Consider the following 12,483-nt stretch of genomic DNA (forward strand, 5'->3'; position numbering starts at 1 on the left):
TTCTTTTTAAATGAAAAGCTGTACAGAAAAAGTATCAACTGAGTGTAGATATGTGTGTGTATATACAGTGGTGTGAAAAAGTGTTTGCCCCCTTCCTCATTTCCTGTTCCTTTGCATGTTTGTCACACTTAAGTGTTTCGGAACATCAAACCAATTTAAACAATAGTCAAGGACAACACAAGTAAACACAAAATGCAATTTGTAAATGAAGGTGTTTATTATTAAAGGTGAAAAAAAATCCAAACCATCATGGCCCTGTGCGAAAAAGTGATTGCCCCCCTTGTTAAAACATACTATAACTGTGGTTGTCCACACCTGAGTTCAATTTCTCTAGCCACACCCAGGCCTGATTATTGCCACACCTGTTCACAATCAAGGCATCACTTAAATAGGAGCTGCTTGACACAGTAAGGTCCACCAGAAGATCCTTAAAAGCTACACATCATGCCGAGACCCAAAGAAATTCAGGAACAATTGAGAAAGAAAGTAATTGAGATCTATCAGTCTGGAAAGGGTTATAAAGCCATTTCCTAAGCTTTGGGAATCCAGCGAACCACAGTGAGAGCCATTATCCACAAATGGCGAAGACATGGAACAGTGGTGAACCTTCCCAGGAGTGGCCGACCGCCCAAAATTACCCCAAGAGCGCAGCGACGACTCATCCAAGAGGTCACAAAAGACCCCACAACAACGTCCAAGGAACTGCAGGCCTCACTTGCCTCAGTTAAGGTCAGCGTTCATGCCTCCACCATCAGGAAAAGACTGGGCAAAAATGGCCTGCATGGCAGAGTTCCAAGGAGAAAACCACTGCTGAGCAAAAAGAACATCAAAGCTCGTCTCAATTTCTCCACAACACATCTTGATGATCCCCAAGACTTTTGGGACAACATTCTGTGGACCGATGAGACAAAAGTGGAACTCTTTGGAAGGTGTGTGTCCAAGTATATCTGGCTTGGAAGGAACACTGCATTTCATAAAAAGAACATTATACCAACAGTAAAATATGGTGGTGGTAGTGTGATGGTCTGGGGCTGTTTTGCTGCTTCAGGACCTGGAAGACTTGCCGTGATAAAAGGAACTATGAATTCTGCTGTCTACCAAGGATTAAATATGACCTCTGATGGTAAAAATCTGAAATAGAAATATATAGCAATTTGTACCTTCATCCAGAAATCAAATAGTTTAAAAATTGGTAGCCTGATCCCCAACCAGGTTGCCAGAAAATGTGGGCAGTTTGGACTATTACGGTACAATAAGAACAGTGTAATGAATAATGTAACAAAATTATAATTATAAAAAATACAGATGATTTTATTGATGCCAAAAAACAACTCATCCTTTAAATGTTAAAAACAATACACGTATATCATCAATGGGTAGTCACAATAAAACTGTTGATCACAGATATCAGTTTCCTCGACTAGTTTCGCGGACATTTGCCGCTTCATCAGGAGGTTTATCTGTGATTAGATCAAGAAGACAATAAGGTAATCAAAACATTGAATAAATGATAAAATATTAACATACAGCATCATAAATGGGAGGATCTTTAAAAAGGGGTACCCCTTTTTAAAGATCCTCCCATTTATGATGCTGTATGTTAATATTTTATCATTTATTCAATGTTTTGATTACCTTATTGTCTTCTTGATCTAATCACAGATAAACCTCCTGATGAAGCGGCAAATGTCCGCGAAACTAGTCGAGGAAACTGATATCTGTGATCAACAGTTTTATTGTGACTACCCATTGATGATATACGTGTATTGTTTTTAACATTTAAAGGATGAGTTGTTTTTTGGCATCAATAAAATCATCTGTATTTTTTATAATTATAATTTTGTTACATTATTCATTACACTGTTCTTATTGTACCGTAATAGTCCAAACTGCCCACATTTTCTGGCAACCTGGTTGGGGATCAGGCTACCAATTTTTAAACTGCTGTCTACCAAGAGATCCTGAAGGAGAATGTCCGACCATCTGTTCGTGTACTCAAGCTGAAACGAACTTGGGTTCTGCAGCAGGACAATGATCCTAAACACACCAGCAAGTCCACCACTGAATGGCTGAAGAAAAACAAAATGAAGACTTTGGAGTGGCCTAGCCAAAGTCCTGACCTGAATCCTATTGAGATGTTGTGGTATGACCTTAAAAAGGCCGTTCATGCTCGAAAATCCTCTAATGTAACTGAATTAGGACAATTCTGCAAAGATGAGTGGGCCAAAATTCCTCCAGGATGCTGTAAAAGCCTCATTGCATGTTATCGCAAATGCTTGGTTGCAGTTGTTGCTGCTAAGGGTGGCCCAACCAGTTATTAGGTTTAGGGGGCAATCACTTTTTCACACACGGCCATGATGGTTTGGATTTTTTTTCACCTTTAATAATAAACACCTTCATTTACAAATTGCATTTTGTGTTTACTTGTGTTGTCCTTGACTATTGTTTAAATTGGTTTGATGTTCTGAAACACTTAAGTGTGACAAACATGCAAAGGAACAGGAAATGAGGAAGGGGGCAAACACTTTTTCACACCACTGTATGTACAGAACACGATGTATATATAGTGTGTGTTTCTTGAATAATATTCCTTGTACATGCAGTATATTTACTGGTTCCTGGAGGGAGGAGGGGTTTGCATAGATATGGGTGGCAACTTCCTCTAACACTGCCGTTGCCATGGAAACCTGACCTGAAACTTATTACACTGCTTGTGCAGCATTGAGCATGTGCAAGATCTGCAAGGCTGAAATCCAGGAAGAAATACGGTCTGGCTTCAGATGCCCACACTTAAGATGGCCACAGTCTGCTGCTAGTTTATAAACTTTCAAAATGCTGTATTAACCATTAAACTTTACTGAATACATTAAGCTTGTGTATTATAGGGGTATTTTTATTTAAAAAGTGTAATTTTGGCCGGAGCACCACTTTAACCACTTGCTTACTGGGCACTTAAACCCCCCTCCTGCCCAGACCAATTTTCAGCTTTCAGCGCTGATGCACTTTGAATGACAATTGCGCGGTCATACAACACCGTACCCAAATGACATTTTTATCATTTTTTTCCCACAAACAAAAAAAGATGCAAAAAATAAAATAAAAATCATGTTTAATAGTTTGTTATAAAATTTTGCAAACAGGTAATTTTTCTCCTTCATTGAAGTGCACTGATGAGGCGGCACTGGTGGGCACTGATAGGCTACACTGGTGGGCAATGATAGGCATAGTTAAGGCGGCACTAATAGGCACAGATAAAGTGGCACCGATAGGCACAGATAAGGCAGTACTGATGGGCACAGATAAGGAGGCACTGATGGGCAAAGATGGGCACAGATAAGATGGCACGGATGGGTGGCACGGATATAGGTTTGAGGCACTGCTATTCAAGTCATTGTTGCTTCAGATTGTCTTTTGTCGGGGCTGAGAGAGGGACAGGACGCTGTGTGCAGCAGGGACAGTCAGTTTAATCATTAGCTGTTACTATTAGGTCCACAAAAGTCCTTTTCAGGACTGGTATGGTAAAGTAGTAAAGGATATAGTTTTGAGTGCTATTCAAGTTATTGTTGCAGGAGCCTGTGTTTTGTCAGTTTAAATAGGGACAGGCAGGAAGCTGTGTGTGGCAGTGAGGAACAGTCAGTTTAATCAGTAGCTGTTACTATTAGGTCCACAAAGGATCTTTTCAGGACTGGTATGGTAATAGGCTTATACACGTATAATATTCTTTCTTCCAAATATAGAAAGAATATTATACTTGACTGCTGCCCTTCTGCTGCAGTAGTCCTTTATGAGTATAGGGACTGAGGTACAGTCTGCTAATCACAACCTACTATTTGCACAAAGGTCCTTCTAAGGACTGGTAAGGTATAGCGTAATACAGTATATAGGGTTGAGTGAGGTACAGTCTGCTAATCCTTAAGGACTGGTATAGGTCCACAATATATAGGGTTGAGGTGCACTACTGCTGACTGCTGCCCTATTCTTCAGCAGTCCTTTATGAGTATAGGGACTGAGGTACAGTCTACTAATCACAACCTACTAGTTCCACAAAGGTCCTTCTAAGCACTGGTAAGGTATAGCGTACTACAGTATATAGGGTTGAGTGAGGTACAGTCTGCTAATCCTTAAGGACTGGTATAGGTCCACAATATATAGGGTTGAGGTGCACTACTGTTGACTGCCGCCCTATTCTGCAGCAGTCCTTTAAGAGTATAGGGACGGAGGTACAGTCTGCTAATCACAACCTAGTATTTGCACAAAGGTCCTTCTAAGGACTGGTAAGGTATAGCGTACTACAGTATATAGGGTTGAGTGAGGCACAGTCTGCTAATCCTTAAGGACTGGTAGAGGTGCACTACTGCTGACTGTTGCCCTATTCTGTAGCAGTCCTTTATGAGTATAGGGACAGAGGTACAGTCTGCTAATCACAACCTACTAGTTCCACAAAGGTCCTTCTAAGAACTGGTAAGGTATAGCATACTACAGTATATAGGGTTGAGTGAGGTACAGTCTGCTAATCCTTAAGGACTGGTATAGGTCCACAATATATAAGGTTGAGGTGCACTACTGCTGACTGCTGCCCTATTCTGCAGCAGTCATTTATGAGTATAGGGACTGAGGTACAGTCTGCTAATCACAACTTACTAGTTCCACAAAGGTCCTTCTAAGGACTGGTAAGGTATAGCGTACTACAGTATATAGGGTTGAGTGAGGTACAGTCTGCTAATCCTTAAGGACTGGTATAGGTCCACAATATATAGGGTTGAGGTGCACTACTGCTGACTGCTGCCCTATTCTGCAGCAGTCCTTTATGATTATAGGGACTGAGGTACAGTCTGCTAATCACACCCTACTATTTGCACAAAGGTCCTTCTAAGGACTGGTAAGGTATAGCGTACTACAGTATATAGGGTTGAGTGAGGTACAGTCTGCTAATCCTTAAGGACTGGTATAGGTCCACAATATATAGGATTGAGGTGCACTACTGCTGACTGCTGCCCAATTCTGCAGCAGTCCTTTTATCAGTATAGGGACTGAGGTACAGTCTGCTAATCACAACCTACTAGTTCCACAAAGGTCCTTATAAGGACTGGTAAGGTATAGTGTACTACAGTATATAGGGTTCAGTGAGGTACAGTCTGCTAATCACAACCTAAAAAGCACACCGTACTATATGCCCGTACCCTCCTGTTTGAAGAGGTTGAGCGGTGTCATATTTTTGGGGTCCAGCAGCAAGTTGCTGGTATCAGTGCTGCTGTTAGTGCTCTCTATCTCGGTGCTGGTGTCCGTGCACTCTATCACGGTGCAGGTGTCAGTGCTCTATATCACGGTGCTGGTGCTGGTGATCATCTCCTGCACCTCTTCTTTGCCTACCCTGACCTTCCCTCGACTCCATTGTCTCAAGAGTCCTGAATTGGCAGAATTTCACATATAAAAAAAGAATGCTTGTAGTTGTCGATCCCAGATTCACCTCATACATGTGTTATGTCACGGTGCTGGTGTCAGATCGCTCTATCACGGTGCAGGTGTCAGTGCTCTATATCACGGTGCTGGTGATCATCTCCTGCACCCTCTTCTTTGCCTACCCTGACCTTCCCTCGCCTCCATTGTCTCAAGAGTCCTGAATTGTCAGAATTTCACATATAAAAAAAGAATGCTTGTAGTTATCGATCCCAGATTCACTGCACAAAGGTCCTTCTAAGGACTGGTAAGGTATAGCGTACTACAGTATATAGGGTTGAGTGAGGTACAGTCTGCTAATCCTTAAGGACTGGTATAGGTCCACAATATATAAGATTGAGGTGCACTACTGCTGACTACTGCCCTATTCTGCAGCAGTCCTTTATGAGTATAGGGACTGAGGTACAGTCTGCTAATCACAACCTACTATTTGCACAAAGGTCCTTCTAAGGACTGGTAAGGTATAGCGCACTACAGTATATTGGGTTGAGTGAGGTACAGTCTGCTAATCCTTAAGGACTGGTATAGGTCCACAATATATAGGGGTGAGGTGCACTACTGGGTGGGACTTTAGAGACATGGATGTAAAGGAGAACCCTGTTGTGAATGTGGCAGTTATCCTTACTGCTGTACTCTGTTTTGTTTATTGCTTGCTCTTAATCCCTGTACTCTATACAATATGCATAGATATACTGTACATAGACCTGACCAAGGTGTTCATTGTCTCAACTGTTGCTGGTTTTAATTAAGTTCTTCTTTCATGTAAGCTCAGTCCATACATCAGAATGTTTCTTTGTGCTCAACCAGTGGGTTGAACAAAAATGGCTTGATTTTTTTTCCCCCCCATTACCATGTAGCACTAACCCCTGAAGGAGCTGCTGGTTTTATTTGCACCTGCACTTTGCTAATGAACCCCCCTTGACTTGACTCAGTCCCCTTGACACAGCTGTGGTGCAATATGAATGTGTAATGAAATGGTGAGAGGTAACGCCACAATACAATATAATATACCTGTATTATTACCAGGACACCCGATGGCTCCACCTGCTGAGAGAAAACAATACTCCACACAATTGAAGTACTTAACCATAAATATACTTTACTGTAATTATGATAAACAGGTGGTTAGAATAATTGTACTGTCATCCTAACGTAAAATGACAGAACAATGAATGCAAAACAACAATTTTACAAGGTGAAACCACAAGGGATCTCCCCCTACTTTAATAGCTAGTTACAAGATCTTGTTAATAGTAAACATTCTTTAATCTTCTTTTCTTCTGCTAGCTATGATGGTCCTTTATAATTTGTAATCCAAAGGATAAGGAAGTTAGGCTTATCTTAAAAGTACATTGCACCCTGTACTCATTCACATAGGGTGGGGGGACGCTATCCGGGGGCCCCCTTATTAAAGGGGCTCCCAGATTCCGATAAGCCCCCCGCCCGCAGACCCCGACAACCAACGGCCAGGGTTGTCGGGAAGAGGCCCTTGTCCTCATCAACATGGGTACAAGGTGCTTTGGGGTGCGGGGGCCGCGCCGCGCCGCCCCCCCTTCCCCAAGGCACCCCCCATGTTGAGCCTGGTATGGCTCAGGAGGGGGGGGGCGCTCGTTCGTCCCCACCCCCTTTCCTGACCGGCCGGGCTGCGTGCTCGGATAGGGGTCTGGTATGGATTTTGAGGGGGACCCCACGCCTTTTTTTGGCGTAGGGGATTCCCCTTAAAATTCCTACCGGACCTAAGGGCCTGGTATGCCCCCGAGACATTATCGCCGCTCTCTCGCTCCTATAGGAAAATGGCGGCACCTACTGTATATATATATATATATATATATATATATATATATATATATATATATATTTTAGCATAGACCCTAGCGAATAAATTGGTGATCGTTGAAATCATTTTTTTTTGTCTATTTGCGCAGTGCTCTTTCAAACACATTTTTGGGGGGAAAAATACACTTTTATGAAAAAAAAACCCCATAAAGTTAGCCCAATTTTTTTCTATAATGTAAAAGATGATGTTATGCCAAGTAAATAGATACTTAATGTCAATGTCATGCTTGTGAACATTACTGGAATGACGACAAACTAAGGAACTTAATAAATCTCCATAGACAGCGCTTTTAAAAATAATGTAACGGTTACCAGGTTAGAGTTACAGAGGAGATCTAGTTTGTGGCAATACCTTATGTGTGATTTGAACACCATTTATATATGAGGTGTGACTTACGTAAGCGTTTTCTTTGCTGCGCAAGCATGCGAAGATGGGAGGGGGGTGCTTTAAAAAAAAAATCGTATTTTTTTTTCTTTTTTTGCATTGTCCCTTTAAAAAATAAAAAATCTGATCACTTTTGTCCACTCTCAACCCTCTTGACAAACGTCAAGATGATCACCTCAGCAAACAAGCAGAAAAATTAAATCTGGTCGTCTACACAAACAACATATTACAAAAAAGCCTATGGCACCTGTTATTCCCAGGCGGTCTCCCATCCAGGTACTAACCAAGCCCGACCCTGCTTTGCATCCGAAATCAGACAAGATCAAGAGCATTCAGGGTGATGTGGCTGTAGGCGACCTTGCTGGCCACTCTCAACCCTCTTGACAAACGCCAAGATGGTCACTTCTGCAAATCAGTAGAAAAATATAACAGGTTGTCGACACCAACAACATATTAAAAAAAAGCCTACGGCACCTGGTATTCCCAAGCGGTCTTCCATCCAGGTACTAACCAGGCCCGACACTGCTTAGCATTCGAGATCAGACGAGATAAGATAAGATCGGGAGCATTCAGGGTGATTTAGCCATAGGCGATCTTGCTGGCCCCACAAAGTTGAGAGCATGAAATTGTCCAACATTTCTTGGTATGCTGACACCTTAAGTGTTGCCTTCACTGCAATTTAGGGGCCAAGCCCAACCCCTGAAAAACAACACCACACCATAATCCCCCTCCACCAAGTGATTTGGACCAGTGCACAAAGCAAGATCCATAAAGACATGGATGAGCGTGTTTGGGGTGGAGGAACGTGACTGGAATGCAGAGTCCTGACCTCAACCCAATAGAACACCTTTGGGGTGAAATAGAGTGAAGGCTGCGAGATGGGCCTTTCTCGTCCAACATCAGTGCCTGACCTCACAAATGTACTATTGGAAGAATGGTCAAATATTCCCATAGACACACTCCTAAACCTTGTAGACAGCCTTCCCAGAATAGTTGAAGCTGTTATAACTGCAAAGAGTGTGGCAACTAAATATTGAAACCTATGGACGAAGACTGATATTCCATTAAAGTTTGTGTGTTCGTGTGTAAAGGCAGGTGTCCCAATACTTTTGACAATATAGTGTATGTGGAAGGGGGCACTCTGCCACACTCTGATGCAAGGGGGCGATACTCTGCTATAAAGTGGGACTCTGATGTAAGGTGTTGTGGGTGATGCAATGGGCTTTGGGGCGATTCGATGTTCTGGGGAGATGTGATTGAGCGATGGGATTCGATGTGTTGGGGCGAAGCGATTCGATGTGCTGATGCGATTCGATGTGATGCGATGTGCTGCGATGTGCTGGGGGCGATTCGATGTTCTGGGGATATGTGATGCGATTGGGCGATGGGATTCTAGGTGTTGGGGTGAAGCGATTCGATGTGCTGATGCAATTCGATGCAGCAAATCGAAACGCATCTCCCCCAGCACATTGCATCTACCAGCACATCTAATCGCCCCAGCACATCAAATTGCCCAAAGCACATTGCATCACCCCCAAAACATCGAATCACATCAGCACATCAAATCGCTTTGCCCCACCACATAGCATCAAAACGCATTGCCCAAGCACATCGCATCGCCCCAGCACATCGAATCGCATCTCCCCCAGAACATCGAATCGCATCACCCCAACACATTGCATCACCCCCAACACTTCGAATTGCATCAGCACATCGAATCGCATAGCCCCAGCACATCACATCTCCCCAGCAAATCTAATCGCATCTCCCCCAGCACAGCGCATCTCCCCCAGCGCATCAATTCGCCCAAAGCACATTGCATCACCCCCAACACATCGAATCACATCAGCACATCGAATCGCTTTGCCCCACCACATCGCATTGAAACGCATCACCCAAGCACATCGCATCACCCCAGCACATCGAATCGCATCTCCCCAGAACATCGAATCGCATAACCCCCAGCACATTGCATCACCTCAGCACATCGAATCGCCCCCAGCACATCACATTGGCCCCAGCACAACGATTCGCATCTCCCCAGCACATCGCATCGCCCAAAGAACATTGCATCACCCCCAAAACATCGAATCGCATCAGCACATCGAATCGCTTCACCCCAACACATCGAATCCCATCGCCCAATCGCCCCAGAACATCGACTCTCCCCAAAACACATTGCATCACCCGCAACACATCAAATCGCATCGCCCACAGCACATCACATCGAATCACATCGCCCCAGCACATCGCATCGCCCCCAGCATATCACATCACATTGCCCCGAGCACATAGAATGGCATCTCCCCCAGCACATAGAATCGCATCTCCCCCAGCACATCGAATCGCAACTCCCCCAGCACATTGAATCACCCCCAGCACAACGCATCGCCCAAAGCACATTGCATCGCCCAAAGCACATTGCATCACCCCCAACACATCGAATCGCATCAGCACATCGAATCGCTTCACCCCAACACCTCGAATCACACCACCCAAATGCAGAACATCGAATCGCCCCCAGCACATCACATCGAATCGCATCACCCCAGCACATCGCATCGCCCCCAGCACATGGCATCACATCGAATCACATCTCCCAGCACATCGAATCACCCCCAGCACATCGCATCTCCCAAAGTACATTGCATCACCCGCAACACATCGAATCGCATCGCCCCCAGCACATCAATTCGAATCGCATTGCCCCAGCACATCACATTGCTCCCAGCACATAGAATCGCATCTCCCCCAGCACATCGAATCGCATCACCCCCAGCACATCGAATTGCATCTCCCCCAGCACATCGATTCACATCTCCCCAGCACATCGAATCACCCCCAGCACATCGCAACGCCCAAAGCACATTGCATCACCCCCAACACATCGAATTGCATCAGCACATCGAATCGCTTCACCCCAACACCTAGAATCCCATCGCCCAATCGCATCACATATCCCCAGAACATCGAATCGCCCCCAGCACATCACATCGCATCGCCCCCAGCACATCGCAGCACATCGCATCACATCAAATCGCATCAGCACATCGAATCGCTTCGCCCCAACACATCGAATCCCATCGCCCAATCACATCTCCCCAGAACATCGAATCGCCCCAAAGCCCATTGCATCACCCACAACACCTTACATCAGAGTCCCACTTTATAGCAGAGTATCGCCCCCTTGCATCAGAGTGTGGCAGAGTGCCCCCTTCCGCATACACTATATTGTCAAAAGTATTGGGACACCTGCCTTTACACACGAACACACACAAACTTTAATGGAATATCAGTCTTCGTCCATAGGGTTCAATATTTAGTTGCCACACTCTTTGCAGTTATAACAGCTTCAACTATTCTGGGAAGGCTGTCTACAAGGTTTAGGAGTGTGTCTATGGGAATATTTGACCATTCTTCCAATAGTACATTTGTGAGGTCAGGCACTGATGTTGGACGAGAAAGGCCCATCTCTCAGCCTTCACTCTATTTCACCCCAAAGGTATTCTATTGGGTTGAGGTCAGGACTCTGCATTCCAATCACGTTCCTTCACCCCAAACACACTCATCCATGTCTTTATCGATCTTGCTTTGTGCACTGGTCCAAATCACTTGGTGGAGGGGGATTATGGTGTGGTGTTGTTTTTCAGGGGTTGGGCTTGGCCCCTAAATTCCAGTGAAGGCAACACTTAAGGTGTCAGCATACCAAGAAATGTTGGACAATTTCATGCTCTCAACTTTGTGGGAAGTTTGAGGAAGGCCCCTTTCTGTTCCAACATGACTGTGCACCAGTGTACAAAGCATAATCCATAAAAGACATGAATGAGCGAGTTTGGGGTGGAGGAGCTTTACTGGGCTGGACAGATTCTTGACCTCAACCCAATAGAACACCTTTGGGATGAATTAGAGCAGAGAATCCCGAGCCAAGCCTACTCGTCCACATCAGTGCCTGACTTCACAAATGCTCTTCCTGGAAGAATGGTCAAACATTCCCAAAGACACACACCTAAACCTTGTGGTCAGCCTGCCCAGAAGAATTGAAGCTGTTGTAGCTGCAAAAGGGTGGGCCAACTCAATAGTGAATCCTCATTGACCACCAAGGGGAGACGTGCTGCCCATCATTGAGCACCAAGGGGAGACGTGCTGCCCATCATTGACCACCAAGGGGAGACATGCTGCCCATCATTGACCACCAAGGGGAGACATGCTGCCCATCATTGACCACCCAGGGGAGACATGCTGCCCATTGACCACCAATGGGATTAACGTGCCCTGGAGTTAAAAGCTAAATGCATCTTTAAAGAAAAATAAATGTATAAAATTAAGAAAAAATGTGTACCCTTCACTTACTTTAGACGATGATTTACATTTTTTTTACTGGTTATATGTTTTGAGTTACAGAGGAGGTCTAGGGCTAGAATTATTGCTCTCGCTCTAACGTTCGCAGCGATACCTCACATGTGTGGTTTGAACACCGTTTTCATATGTGGGCGGGACTTATGTATGCGTTCGCTTCTGCATGCGAGCACATGGGGACAGGGGCGCTTTAAAAAAAAAAATTTTTATTGTTTATTTTACTTTATTTATTTTAGTTTGACTTTTTTTCCCCAAAAATAAATTTTTTGATCACTTTTATTCCTATTACAAGGAATGTAAACATCCCTTGTAATAGGAATATGGCATGACAGGTCCTCTTTACAGTGAGATATGGGGTCAATAAGACCCCCGCATCTCACCTCTAAGCTGGGAAGCCTGAAAAAAAAAAAAAGATTCTGGCTTTGATCGTATTGGTGAGTCGGTAGAAG

At 44.3% G+C, this 12,483-nt stretch overlaps 2 pseudogenes; both read right to left on the bottom strand.

Annotated features, from left to right (window-relative positions):
• Positions 1-7,913: 7,913 nt before the first annotated feature.
• Positions 7,914-8,032, bottom strand: LOC143959157 (5S ribosomal RNA; annotated as a pseudogene).
• A 108-nt stretch (positions 8,033-8,140) lies between these two features.
• On the bottom strand, positions 8,141-8,269 carry LOC143959140 (5S ribosomal RNA; annotated as a pseudogene).
• Positions 8,270-12,483: the final 4,214 nt, after the last annotated feature.

This window comes from Lithobates pipiens, unplaced genomic scaffold (genome assembly GCF_037356315.1).
Source record: "Lithobates pipiens isolate NorthernLeopardFrog02 unplaced genomic scaffold, aLitPip1_a1.2 Scaffold_67, whole genome shotgun sequence".
Lineage (NCBI taxonomy): Eukaryota > Metazoa > Chordata > Amphibia > Anura > Ranidae > Lithobates > Lithobates pipiens.